General features: G+C 37.9%; 1 protein-coding gene across 3 annotated transcripts in view; it reads left to right on the top strand.

Moving 5' to 3' along the window:
• LOC109400937 (cadherin-87A) overlaps window positions 1–15194 on the top strand; it is a 1070191-nt gene that overhangs the window by 915954 nt on the left and 139043 nt on the right. The gene's annotated exons all lie outside the window — the stretch shown is intronic.

Genomic DNA, 15194 nt, shown 5'->3' with positions numbered 1-15194 from the left:
TTCAATATGACGCGTCGCAAACGAAGGACTTGCCATTCTTCTTAAAAGGAATCATCGCCGCCAATGCAATCTCGTCAAAAGACGCCTCTCTCTCGTAGCGGAGAAAATTTGTTGTTAAACATTGATAATTGCCTTATCATTTATGCAAATTGTATGCTAAAAGCCAGAATCCGAGCGCGCGACGGCGGCATAAAATATCTTTCGGTTTCGCTAATGGGTTTCTGCAGCTACTGACTGGTTGTGCTGCTTCTGGCTGGAGGTAGCTCTTGTTTTCCGGCTTGAAAACTAGCGGGGCTTGAAAAGCCGAGCTTACAATTTTCCATCGAATGTGTATGCCAAGCAGCAGGCCGCCTTTCCCGATAGGAAGAGAATTGGGGGTAGGTCGGGAGAGTGATTTGTTTAACGAAAGATTTATCGCACTTTGGTCGGAAGAAGCTTTTGACTGCATACAGATTCGTGTGCCGCTGGCAGAAGAGCACAGTATGAACCCCAAAGCGCGGTTTGATTTTGATCAGCCTTATTGGGAGATACATAGAACTGGTTGTTACTACAGGTTGATGTGGGAGAAATAGTGAAAATGTTGGGAAATCGATTGCATTTTCTTAGCGAACCATAAATTCATGAAAATCAAAAAAGTATAGTGGTAAAAACCATTTTTGCCTTTCTCGTACACCAAAGTGTACTGAAAGGCTATATGATTACTCAAAAAACGAATTTTCGATAGAAGGCTCGAAGGGTCAAGTCATATATACCAATCAACTCAGTTCGACGAATTGAGATGATGTCTGTAAATGTGTATGTGTGTATGTATGTCTGTGTACAAAAAGGTCACTCACTTTTAAGGCACTTCCCATTGACCGATTTTTCGGATTATAGCTCGAATCGAACCGGAATTTTACCGCATTGTTTACTACTACAAATGGTCCGGATCGATCAAGGCGTTCCGGAGTTATGGCCATTTGAGTGATCCGGACCAGTACTGGCCAGTGGCCACATATAAAACTGAACCAAGTCCCCGACCAAGCCCCATCATGCGACATATCAAACTGCGGCGATTTTTGTAACCTTCAGCATGGTTGACAAATTTTGTGAGGATATTAACACAGGAGACCGAAAACTCTACGATGTCGGCCCAAAATTCAAGATGGCGGTCTAAAATACAAAATGGCGGCTTCAAATTCAAGATGGCAGCTGTATAATGGAGTTTTGGGTAATATGGGTATATTTTGTAAGGGGAAGATGTTTGGAGTCCAATAATGGCGACCATAATATCCAAGATGGCGGTCTAAAATCCAAGATGGCGCCTCCAATTAAAGATGGCGACTGTTTAATGGAGTTTTAGGCACTAAAACCATGTAACATGGGTATAATTTGTATGGGGAAGATGTCTGGAGTCCATAAATGGCGATCTGATTATCCAAGATGGTGGTCTAAAATTCATGATGGCGGCTCCAAATTCAATATGGCGGCTGTATAACGGAGTTCTAGGCCCTAAACCATGCAATAAGGGTATATTTTGTATGGGGTAGATGTCCGGTGTCCAAAAATGGCGACTTGAACATGACGTTCTAAAATTCAAGATGGCGGCTTCAAAATTCAAGATGGAGGCTGTTTAAAGGAGTTTTAGACCCCAAAACCATGCAATATGGGTACATTTGGTATGGCGGTCTGAAATCGAAGATGGTGACTTCAAATTCAAGATGGCTTTTGTTTAGTGGAGTTTTTGGCTCTAAAACCATGCAATAAGAGTATATTTTGTATGGGCAAGATATCCGGAGTCCAAAAATGGTGACCTGAATATCCAAGATGGCGGCTCCAAATTCAAGATGGTGGTTGTAAAGTGGAGTTTTTGACTCTAAAACCATGCAATATGGTTATAATTTGTATGGGGAAGGTATCTGGAGTCCAAAAATGGCAACCTGAATATCCAAGATAGCGGTCTAAAATTCAAAACGGCGGCTTCAAATCAATATGGAGGCTGTTTAATGGAGTTTTAGGTCCTAAAACTATGAAAAATGGGTATATTTGGTATAAGGAAGATATCCGGAGTCCAAACATAGCGACCACAATTTCCAAGAGGGCGATCTTAAATCCAAAATGGCTGCTCCAAATTCAAGACGGTGGCTGTTTAAAGCAATTTCAGACCCCAACTGCATGTAATATGGGTATATTTGGTATAGCGAAGATGTCTGGAGTCAAAAATGGCGACCGCAATACGCAAAATGGTGGCCCAAGTACCAAAATGACGGCTCCAAATACAAGATGGTGGCTGTTTAATGGCGTTTTAAGCTCTAAATCCGTGTCATATGGGTTTATTTGATATTTTAACAAATTGTGGACTTAAAAAAATGGTGACCAGATGGTGGCTGTTCAATGGAGCAATATGGGTATATCTGGTATGGGGAAGAAATGTGGAGTCTAAAAATAAAGACCAGAATAGTCAAGATGGCGGACTTAAATCCAAAATTGCGGGTCAAAGTTCAAGATAGCGGCTTTTTGTTGGTGAAATAGGAGAGCGTCCAGGTGCATTTTTACTCGCATTTTTGAGAGCACCGATCTCGTGATCCACAAAACGTCCGAAAACTAAAATGCTACTAAATGTTTATCACGAGTGAGCAAGGCTACTCATTGCTTTTTCAGCTCTGTTTGTTGTTAAGATGACGAGATCCGTGCTTTCGGTATTTGCAAGGCAGCCATTGTGACGGCCATCTTTGGATTCGCTCATATATGTCCTTAAGACATATAGGCGCAAACATCAAAGCTACGATATGATATGATTTCTGGTGCCATGTAATGGATTTTTGTTTAACGTATGAAAGTGCGATAGTCACTTGAGTTTTGTTGAAATGTGTTTTCGAAAGCACGAGGAAGGCGCCATCACCGCTAGGTGGATTAATTAGGTTTTTTTTTTGCAAAAATTATCCCTGGAGACCATAAATTTCACAATGTCGGCCCATAATTCAAGGACGACGGTGAAATATTCAGGATGGCGTTAAAATTCAATATGGCTGCTGTTTAATAGAATGTTTGGCTCTAAAATCACGCAGTTTGGGCATAATTGATATGGAGAAGATGTCTGGAGATAAAAAATGGCAACCTGAATAACCAAGATGGCTGCCCACAATTCATGATGGCGGCTGTTTAATGGAGTTTTAGGCTACAAAAACCATGCAATATGGGTTTGTTTGGTATATGGAAAATGTCTTAAGTTTAAAATAGGTATAGGGTATAGGGAACATTTCTGGTGCTTGAAAATGGTGACAATAATATCCAAGATGGCGATCAGGGATACAGGATGGTAGTTCATAATTCAAGATGACTCTAGAATCATGCAATATGGGTATATTTTTATGGGGAAGATGTCTGAAGTCCAAAAATGGCGACCAGTATATCCAAGATGACGTTCCAAAATCCAAGTACTAAAATGGCGTCCAGAATATCAAAGATGGCGGCCTGAATTCCAAGATGGTGACCCTAAATTCAATTATTATTATTATCATTATTACTTTATTATGGAGATTTTCAGCCCTAGGCTGGTTCATCTCTTCCCCTAAATTCAAGATGACAGCTGTTTAATAGAGTTTTAGGCTATAAAACCATGCCATAAGGATATATTTGGTAAAGCGAAGATGTATGGAGTCCAAAAAATGGCGACCAGAATGTCCCAGAAGCCGTTCCAAATTCGAAGATGACGGCTCAAAATTCAAGATGGAGTTTAAGGCTCAAAATCGAAAGCCAGATGAACGATAAGATTTCTGGTGTCATAAACCGGATGTATTTTAACGGATGAAAATGCGATATTCATCCACATGTCAGTTGAGTTTCGTTAGGATGGGCATGACAAAGGCGCCAGCGCTGTTAGGTGATTATTTAGGGTTTTTACCCATAATTCCTCCAAAGAATCTTTTTCGAATTAGTAATTCCTCAAGGAATATTTTTCACAAATTTTTCCAGCAATTATTTCTAAAATTCTTGCAACAGTTCCTCCAAAAGTTCCTCCACATGCTCTTCCAGTGATACTTTGAGAAATTCCTAAAGACATTCTTCTAGAAGTCCCTCCAGGAGCTTCTCTGATTTTTTTTGCCCAGGGACTGCTTTATTATTTCCTCCTTTTTTTCAAGGAAAAATCGAGAAGTTTCTTTGGGGATCCTACTAGAATTTCTCCAGAGATTCTCTCAGAAATTTTTAAAGAACATCCTTCAACATTTCCGTCAGATTTTTCTTTGGGAATAATTCCTTGACGGAAGTCTCTCCATAGATTTTCTCGAAACTTTATTTTAACCTTTCAGGACGCGCGCCATCAAGCAACCGAAACTGCACCGCGCTCGCGCTGTAAACGACAAGCGAGGTTTTTTGATAGTGTTGTACTTTTTTACAACAGCGCGCGTGCTGAAGGGTTAAGATCTTCTAAGTTTGTCCAAGGATTCCTCATTTTCTTTTCTTTCCTGAAATTTCTGCAAGGTTCCTATAAAGGTATTCCTTCAAGGATCCCCACAGCTTATTCTTCGGGAATAACTGTAGAACTTTCTCCAGGGATTCCTTCACAAATTCATAAAAAAAAATATTTCCACGATTCTCCAGGAATATCTTCGGAAATTTCTATACAATTCCTTCAAAAACTGTTACAGAAATCCCTGTAATTCATCCACGGATTGCTACTGGCATGTTTCATGGGGAATGCTCTTCAACAATTCCTTCAGAAATACGCCCACGAATTGCCAAGACGTCATCCAAATTCTTTCAGAAGAATATCCAAGAAATCTTCCTGGTATTCGTCTTAAGAGATTTCTGCGAAAATTCCAGAAATTCTTCAGGAGTTTCTGCAAGACTTCCTCCAAATATTCTTCTATGTATTCTGCAATAAAGATATTCTTTCGGAAATTTCTGCAAATATTCCTTCAGAAAGTTCACCAGAAAGCCCTCTAATTCTTTCAAGGACTCCTACAAGCATTTTTTTTTATTAAAATGCTTTTGGAATTGCTTCAGGACGTTCCTCCGGAGATGCTTCATATATTCCTCGTGGGAATTTAAATTTTTGTCAAATCTTTCTCCGGGTGTTCTTCATGAACTAGTCGAGGAACTTTTTTGAAAATTCTTTCAAAAATACTTTCCGGAATCGCCAAGAATCCATTCGAATTGATCTTTCCGGTATTCCTTTTGTGATTTTTTCAAGAATTCCTTCCGGGATATTCTCTGAAATTTTATAAAAATTAAAAAAATACTCTCCCGAAACACAGAAATTGCTTTATAGATTTTCGTGGAAGAATACCTTCAGAATTTTTTCTAGAAATTCTTCTAGGAATTCATCCACAGTGAACTCCAGGTGTTCTTTCCGGAATTTCTTCGAAAAACCATTCAGGGATTCAATCAGGGATTCGTTCAGAATCCATGCAGGTTCCCGGTGGCCAAGGTAGTGGTGATCAAATCCGGATTTCTCCAGTGGTATGTGCCCCTTTCATTTGAGCCAAAAATATCCAAAATCGGACAAGCCACTGATTTTTGCAAGCTGTTCAAAGTTAGGGGGTCGAAAACGACCCCAAGGTCTTATTTGTAACTTGTTTTTTTTTTTCAAGGGAGCGCCCCTAGGAGTCATTCAAGGGTATTAATTTGAAATCCTAGCTGAAATTGTTTGATAAATCCCAGCGAGAATTCCTGAAGAAATGATAGTAGAAATATTTGAAGAAATCCTAGCAGGAATTTATACTAGTATTCCAAAAGAAATTCACAAGGGAATTCTTGGAGAAACCTCAGGAAAAATCACAAGAAGAATTTCTATTGGAATTTCCAAAGGAATTACAGGAAGGATTTGTAAAAGATTCCTTGGAGCCAGCAGGAATGCCTAGAGAAATTCCATCAGGCATTTGTGGAGGAATTCCTAAATAATTAATCAAAAGATTTCCTCAGGGCTTTTTCCAAGTTTTCCACTTGGCATTTCTCCTTGAATTTCTCCAAGAGTTTCTTGATGAATTCCTCTAGCAAATTTGCTAGGAATGATTATTGCGATCGCCTCAGAAGTTTCTTCTGTGATTCATGCAGGGATTTTTCTAAAGATCCCTGCCCAAAATTTATCTTACAATTTCCACAAGAATGCCTGCTGGGCTTCAGGAATTTCACATATGGCTCTCCAAATAATTTTCCAAGGATTTGTCTAGGAACTCTACTTGTAATTTATCTAAAATCCCTGTAGGATTACCTTTAGAAATTCTTGCCGGAATTCCACCAACTATTCTTGATGAGATTCATCCAGCAATCTCGATTGTGACTTCTCTATGGATACGTCCAAAAGATCACCACAGAGTTTCTTTTCTGGGGATTCTTTCAAAAATCCTCTAGGGATTCATCCAGGGATTCTCCTTAGTATTCTTACTGGAAATCCACTGACGATTCTTCTGAGAATTTCTCTTGGAATTACTCCAGGAATTCTGCTGGAATTTTTCTAGGCATTCGTGGTGGGAATCCTGCAAGAAGTCTTGCTGGGATTCCTCAAGAAATTCCTTATGAAAATATTCGAAAAAATCCTAGAGTACTTCCAAGATTTTTCACGACGTCTCGGTTCGTCTTGAACGTTTTCCAAAGGTTCAAAAATGTAATTATTCAACTATCAACACAAAATGTTGAACATTTAGTTAGTTTTACAAATTACCAATCGGTCCTAGGTTTCCTAGTCAAGATGGCTTTGCTAAACTTAAAAATGTCATGTGGAAGTTTTGGTCTAAATGGAAGACTGAAAGGTCAATTTTAATTTTATGCATATTTGTTGTTCTGCACTGCAACAGTTGAGTTATTAAATAAGAATCCTTGAAAAAGGCCCCATACGGAACGAAACGTCGGGAAAAATAATAAACTAGTGTTTTCGAGTCCCCCAAAAGACTGCAGAACCAACATTCCGAAGCAAAAATGATCCCAGTCGAATGCCAAGCAAGAACTCCCAAAAGCAAAAACTACAGAAGTTCCACCTGGAATGGCTTGAGAAATCCCAGCAAGAAACCTTGGAGTTTTGATGGAATTCCAGCAAGAATTACTGGAGGTACTCCAAGGTATCCTTACAGAAATCCCTAGAGGAATCAATGGAGAAATTTCTGGAGGATTCTTTGGAGAAATCCATGGAGGAATCCCAGAAGAAGCTGCAAGCAGAAACCTATCAGGTATTCCTGAAGCAATTCCCCAAAGACTCCTCAGAAGAATTCTACAGCATTTTCTCTTTAAATTCCTCTTGGGATGCCTAATGGTATTTCTTCAAAAAATCCTCCAAGGATTCCTCTAGGATTTCCTCCTGGGATTCCTCAATGAAGTTCTCGTGAAGTTCTTCCAGAAATTCCTCCTATGATTCCTTCAGAGATTTCTTCAAGAATTTGTCTAGCAATTCCCCTGGGAATAGACCCAGTAATTACTGCTGGAATTCTCACACAAATTTCTTGCTAAGATTTCTCAAGCGTTTTCAGTATGAGTCTCCGAGATATCCGAGGGGCTTCAATAGGTTTAATGGTTTTTCCGAGGGGATTCAAGGGGTTTGAGAAAGTTCCATGGAATATCGAAACGTTTCAGAAGGTTTCAAAGGCATTTCTGCACAGATAAAAATAATGATATTTACACGTAATGTAAACCTAATTCTAGTCATGTAAACTTAGTGTTATGATGGTTTGCATGATATATCATGTAAATTTGTGTTATATATCATGTAAATACTCAGATTTATGATATGTCATGTAAACTTCAATCGTGTGCATCATATGTCACAGAATTTTACACTTTTTTTTAGATCTGTGTGGGTGATTCAAGGATCATCCAAGGGGCTCCAGAGAAGCTTCAAAATAGTTTTATTAACGTTCCAGAGAGTTTCAATGGGTTTCAGAGGGGTTTCAAAGGGGTTTCAGGGGGCATTTCAAAAAGGGTCTCACTTGCGTTACATGGGGTCCGAGGGGGTTCGAGGGGGGTTTCCGGAAGCATTTCAGAAAATTTCTGGGCATTTTTGGTGGGATTCAGGGGCGTTACGGAAGCGTTATGGAGGAGTTTTCGGGAATTTTGGAGCGTCTCAGGTGTGTGTTACATGGGGTCCGCCTCTAAATCCTCTAGGAACGCCCTTAAAATATTCCTGAAATGCCATGATTTTTTTTATCTGTACTAACGAGATTTTTAGCCCTGGGCTAGTTCATCTCGGGACCCACGCTTTACTTCCCTTCCTAAGGGAATTTCTCTTAAAGTTCCCTCAAACCCCTTGCAATGCCCGTCAAAGGCTCCTGAGATCCCCTGAATCGCCCTTGAAACGTCCCTGAAAACCCCTTAATTCTATTGAAATACCCCTGAATTCCACGTAATCCATTTCAACGCCAACAAATCCTGACAGAGCACCCTCAAAAGGCTCCTGAAATCTCCTGAAATATCCCCCTGAAACGCCCCTGAAACCCCTTGGAACACATTTTTTAGGCTATCTGGGAACTTTCTGGAAACCCTCTTAGCAAACCTGAAATGCCCAGGAGTAAGACTCGTTCTCGCGAACTATATTCAGACACATTACCGACAACCAAGTGTAGGCCACTACACATGTTAACATGTTCGCTTGAAGAAGGTTCAATAAAGAACCGAAACGTCGGACGTACGGGCACCAACTGTGTTTATTTCCCTCTTTTCATGCTTTTTTTAATTTAAGCGCATTTTTAATTTATGTACCCCCAGCCATGTGCATAAAAAGATGTTTCAATGTATATTCCGGAAATAAATCGAATTGAAACATTGTAGGAAATATCTTGGGAATGTCTGGCAAAAGTTTTCAGAGCAATGCAAGAAAGATCAAAAATAATTCTCCTGAAAGTAGTAAAAAGGAATATGAATACTAATTTTGAAATATTTTCAAGAAATCCTTTCAAATTCCTAGGATGAATTCCGAAAAAACTATTGAAATAGTTTTTGAAGAAATTTTGGAAGGAATTGCCGAGAAAATGTAGGGAACATTTCAAGAACGAATTTCTGGAGAAATTCTGGGAAGCAATTCCAAGAAAAGTTCAACAACGTTATTTGATTCGCGTCTTTTTATAAATGGATATTTTCTTTAATGAACGTTTGTGTACCGCTTACTGGGATGAACAGTTTAATACGTTTAATGCCAGAAATCGAATCAGTTTTCCTAAGGTCAGCATATTATCCTAATCTCCCTTATTAACAAGATGGAAGCGGGTCGCCTTTTCCAAAATAAGGTAGGCGTTGGGCTAACAAGATGGTAGGTTGCTTAGCAACAGCCTGTTATTCTGATTCTCGGCATTTATAAGCTGAGATCTCATCAAAACATCAAGCTGACTACTCGGCTGTGCAAATCTCGGCATTCGTAAACCGAGATTTGGCATTCCAAATTAAGTTTGTATGTGTGTATGTATATTTCAACTTAAGGCGAAACTGGAAGCATTTTCTCATTTTTTCGGTTTTTGATTTTTTATTAAATAACGAAGAAATATTTTCAAAATCGGTTTTCGTGCACATGTAGAGTATGGATCAAGGTATCTTCTGAATTTTTTTGAGTTGGAAAATGTTTTTCGTTATAACAAGATTGTAACAAACTAATGCAACGACAGGTGGAAATAAGAAAAGTTGATACAATGTAATTTTTATAACAGATGCGTTACACAATTTTTCAACAGGTGTAGACTAAAATTAGTTTTATTTCTGTAACAAATTTATGTCAAAATTTGTTAGTTTTCGTTTCGTCATGTAAAAATTTGATATTTTTTGTATTTTGATCAGTCGAGTCTACAGATGTAAGAAAAAATCTTTAAATTTTGTTTATAGATAACAAAACTTGATACAATTGTGTTATTTAGTAGCAAATTGAATTGAGCAAATTTTGCTAGAATCTTGGTAAACTTTTGACCGATATTATTGTGGCTTCGCTTCAGTGGGAGATATTCATGTTGGATTTTTTTGTTTTAAAAATAACAGAACGTGTTATTATTTTGTTTCTCCCATCTAGTCGGGTTAGCACTTGTAGCCTCTTATACCAGATTTCAAATATGTCTGCATTCATCTCTCAAAAACTTAATCACCTTCCATTGCCAAAAACTACTAATCTAGCTGAATTCACAACGTCAACTTTCCAAATCAAACAGCTTGCCCGGCATTTCGGTCCCCTCCGGAGCAACTGCATCGACCAACAAAGTGCCACTAACTATTCAATTTATGCGCAAAACCCCCGCCGGACTTTCCGGACTGCGAACTGAAACTCCTGTGCTTTCGAACTGCGATCCACCACCACAGCCATCGCTTTCGCCCAGGAGACACAACCTGTCAACGGCAAGTATCATCGCTCTCAACAACCCCAAAAGTCGCTCCCCCTCAGGGAGGACTCTGGTGGTCCGAAATGTATATGGTAGCACAGTCAACCTTGTCGTCAGTCAGTGTCCTTCCGTTCTGTCCCTGGATGGTAAATCCAAGTCAATAAACGGCTTGTCACTAGACTCCGACGACCACTCAGACAGCGACGGAGAGCTGGAGGAAGTGGCTTCGAATGCGCCGCCACCATCGTCTGCTGCAATATGACGAGGATGCATCCGGACACTATGGTTTAAAATGGGAAATTTCACAGAAAAACCTTTCAAGAAAAATTTCTGAGAATTTCTTTTCAACAAATTCCCTCAGAAATTCTAATACTGGCTATTTAAAAAAATATCAAAGATTAAACGAAAATTTTCTCCTGGAATTCCTTTAGTTTCTTACAGGGATCAATTCATAGATTTCACTAGCTGTTTCTCTGAAATTTCTCAAAAGGTTATTTAAGAAGGCCTCCGGACCTTCCTTTAGAAGATTCATCCGGAAATTTATCTGATTTATTCAGCAAACCTATCATGGGAACTTGAGAATTTGCTCCATGGGTTCCTATAAAAAAATAATCCAGGTATTTTTTGAGAAAATTCTCGAGGGTTTTTTCCTCCTTATTTCAAAAATCCGTACGAAAATTCTTCTTGAAAATCATGCACGGGCCTCTTCAGAAATGCTTTCGGGGACTTAAAAAAGTTTAGATAATTTGCAGAAATTTCTTCAAGGATTTTTTGGAAAATCGTACACAGACTCCTTCAGTAAAAAGAAGAAATATTTCCTGGGGTATCTTTAAGGATTCCTGTAGGAATTGTTTTAGATATTCCTCTAGGGATTATTTTTTCAGAAATTATTCCAAAAATATAATTAATAATAAGGAATCAAGTCTAAAAAGAATCTCTGAAGAAATTTTCAAATAAATTCCTGAGGATTTTTGAAGAAATCCCTCTACAAACTCCTGGTGATATCATTGACATTCCCAGAAGAAGGTTTCAAAAATTGTCAAGAGGGATTCCTGGACAAAAATTCCTGAAGCATTTTCTGAGTTTTCTTCGAGGTTATCCCGAAATTTCGAAATGAATGTCTGAAAAAAAAAAATAAACTCCTGCAAGTCCGTCTTTGATTCCCAAATATTAAAAATCATGAGAAGCTTCTGGAGGAACTCTGGAAGTAACTACAGGAATTCCTTTAGAAATATCCTCAAGATTCTAATGAAAATTTCTCATCAAACCTTTCTAGGAATTCCACCAAGTGATTCCCGAAGGTATTTCTCCAAGAAGATCTCACAAATTCCTCCTGTGATTTTTTCAATATTTTTTCTAGACTTTCTTCAGATATTCCTTTATAGATTCATTTAACAGTACTTCATGAGACTTCTTCAGGGAAATCACTGAAGATGCTTCAGTAACTCCCACAAAAATACCTCCAGAATTCCAGCGTTTTCTTCAAGAATTTTAGCAAGGAATTTCTTCAAAAGTTCATCCATGAAATTCTAAAGCAGCTCTTTTTAAACATTTTTTAAACATCATTCAGGAATTTCTTCGGAGGGTCTTCCGAGGGTTCCTCCAAAAATTACTTGAGGAAAATGCTGGGACAATCCACCAGAAATATTTCCTGGGGTATCTTTAAGGATTCCTGTAGGAATTGTTTTAGATATTCCTCTAGGGATTTTTTTTCAGAAATTATTCCAAAAATATAATTAATAATAATGAATCAAGTCTAAAAAGAATCTCTGAAGGAATTTTCAAATAAATTCCAGAGGATTTTTGAAGAAATCCCTCTACAAACTCCTGGTGATACCATTGACATTCCCAGAAGAAGGTTTCAAAAACTGTCAAGAGGGATTCCTGGACAAAAATTCCTGAAGCATTTTCTGAGTTTTCTTCGAGGTTATCCCGAAATTTCGAAATGAATGTCTGACAAAAAAAACTCCTGCAAGTCCGTCTTTGATTCCCAAATATTAAAAATCATGAGAAGCTTTTGGAGGAACTCTGGAAGTGGAAAAGATGCTCGAGGATTTCTGACGGAAATTGTCTCGAAAAATGTCTGCAGAAATTACAATAAAAAACTGGTTAAATTCTTGAAGAAATCTCCCAATTTTCGTTTAGTTTATTTCATTTGACATCTTTAGTTAGAAAACTACTCACACCGATACTTGCTTATATTTAAATTCTTATCTACTAATATAAAATCGAATTTGCCATAAACAGCTTTAAATGATTTGCATGACCTGTCCAGAAGATTATTGAGTCCTTAATCAGTGGGCAATTTTTGGAAGGAATCCTTTCAAGAAATCCTGAAGATACCTCTGGGGGAACACTTAGTCGAATGTATCATACAATTGCTGAAGGAATTAGTGTACAAAAAAAGCAATTTCAGAAGGAAAGCTTGTAGAAAAAAAATCCTGAAGGGATTCTTTTGAGAATAACTGTAAAAAATTCTTAACAAATATATTTTGAAGAAATTTGTCAAAAAACTACTTAAGAAATCTTGAAGATCCTCTACAGGTATACATAAAAAAAATCTTGGAAAACTCATTGAAAAGTTCCAAGGAACCGATTCTGGAGCAATTTGCCAAGACCTGAAAGAATCTTTGGAGATATTCCTGAAGCATCTCCAGAAAAAAATCTGAAAAAATACTGAAGCACAAGTTCTAGGCAATCCCCGATGGAAATTGTAGAGAAACCCTTGAAGGATCTTTCAGAAGCATCGCTTTAGAACTTTCCAGAGAAATTTCTAAATAAATGCCCAAGAGAATCCTTGAATAGATATAGTCCTGATTCCTGAAGGAACCTGTTAAGAAATTTCAACTAGAAAAAGGGACTTGGACTTGAGAATCAAAGAACCTTTTTGAAAATGTGGACTGACTTACAATACTGTTCATGTAAGTTTGTCAAAGAATTCCTCCAGAGATTGTTTCAGAAATTCTTCCAAGAATTTTCCTTGGGATTTCTTCAGGAGCTTTTCAAGACATTTCTCAAAAGATTTTTCTTGGAACTAGTACTAGTATGTTTCCAGATATTGCTGCAAAGTTTCTTCCAAGAATTTTTACGAAATTCCTTCAAAAGTTGCTTCAGAAATTCACACATTTTTTCCAAAATTTTTTAAGGAATTCTATTCAAAATTTCCTTCATCCATTTTTATAGGGTATCATTTTTAGGTATTTCTCTAGCAAATTCTTGAGAAATTCTTGTCGGAATTTTTCTAGGCGGTTTCCATAAGATATTCTCCCAGGAATTTCCTTAAAAATCCAGATATTCCTTAAAACATGTCGTTCTGACAGAAATTTCTTCACAGTGTACTGCATGACTAGACGTGTGAATTCTAGCAGGAGTTGCTCCAAAATTTTCTACAGAAGTTTCTTCGCAGATTCCTTCAGGCATTCTAGGAAAAATTCCAATATGTATGGCTTTAGACTTTTTCCAGGAAAATTTTCAGAAATTCTTGCTAGAATTTCTCCAGAAGTCCTTTTAGGTACTCCCCTGGGATACCATTATGATTTACTACAGCGATTTGCTCAGGCCTTCCTACTAAAACTCCTCCGAGATTGCTCCAAAAGTTCTTCAGAATAAGTTCTAGGCAATCCGTGGAGGAAATTGTGTATACATCCTTGAAGGAACTGAAGAAGAATTCATGTAGAACTTCCTAGAGCAATTTCTAAATAAATGTACGAGAGAATCCCTGAATATATGTAGCCATACCTAAAGGAACCTCTTGAAAAACAAGAAAGAATCAATAGGACAGATCGGTGAAGTACTAGATTTGTAGTAAAGAGCGGAATTTTAGTATGGTGAGAAGGTCATTTCTCCGTTTCTGCAGTGAAATGGTGCAAAAAGCGTGGGTATTATGATTCCTTGCTTAATTTGATGCTGTTTGAGCAAAACTTTGGGCAACAGTGTTGTTGTTTTCTTCATTTCTTGCAACATAAACAACATAGTTATCCAAAGTTTTGCTCAAACAGCATCAAATTAGGCAAGGAATCATAATACCCACGCTTTTTGTACCATTTCCTTGCAGAAACAGAGAACTGACCTTCTCACCATACTAAAATTCAGCTCATTACTACAAATCTAGTACTACACCGAACGTGCCCCATTGGACCTGAGAATCGTGAAGCATTTTCGGAAATGAGGAAAGGCCTACTGTTCAAGTGTTGCCTTGTTAATTTGTCGAAGAATTCCTCCAGAGAGTCTACTAGGAGTTTCTCCTGGAACTTTCCTTGACATTCGTTTGGTCGTTTCTCAGAAAAATTCTCAAAAAAATATTTTTGGATCAAGTCCACGGGATGCTTCAGGAGTTTTCCAGGTATTCCTCGAAGAATTCTTTCAGGGATTTTTAAGAAATTCCGACAAAGGTTGATTCAGAAATTCGTACATGTATTCCTTCAGTAATATCTTAAGGGATTCTAGAGGATTTCTTCAGGTGCTTCACTAGAAATTTCTCGAGAGATGCTTGTTGAGATTCCTTTTGGAGTTTCCCATGGAATTCTTCCAAGTGTTCCTCTAGAGATTCATTTAAAAATGTCGTTTCGACAAAATTTTCTTTACAGTTTTTTTCCAAAACCACACTTAGAAACTCTAGCAGGTATTCCTCCAAAGGTTTCTGAGGGAGCTTTTTCGCAGATTTCTTCAGAGATTCTAGAAATAATTCCTCCATGGATGCCTTAAAACTTTTTTTCAGAGATCATTTTAGAATCTTTTGCTGGAATTCCTGCAGAGGTCCTTTCAATTATTACTCTACATATTTCCTAGAATACCATCAAGAATTACTGCCTGGCCTTTCATCCGTCAGGCATTTCTCAAAAAGTTCCTCCAGGTAGTCTTCCAAGGACTGCTTCATAAATTCATTTTAAGATTTGTGCAAAGTTTTCTTCAGGATTTTTTGAAGACATTTTG

The sequence above is a fragment of the Aedes albopictus genome, chromosome 1, assembly GCF_035046485.1.
Source record: "Aedes albopictus strain Foshan chromosome 1, AalbF5, whole genome shotgun sequence".
NCBI classification, from domain to species: Eukaryota; Metazoa; Arthropoda; class Insecta; order Diptera; family Culicidae; genus Aedes; species Aedes albopictus.
The sequence above is the reverse complement of the archived record's forward strand: the minus strand, read 5'-3'. Positions and strand labels throughout refer to the sequence as shown.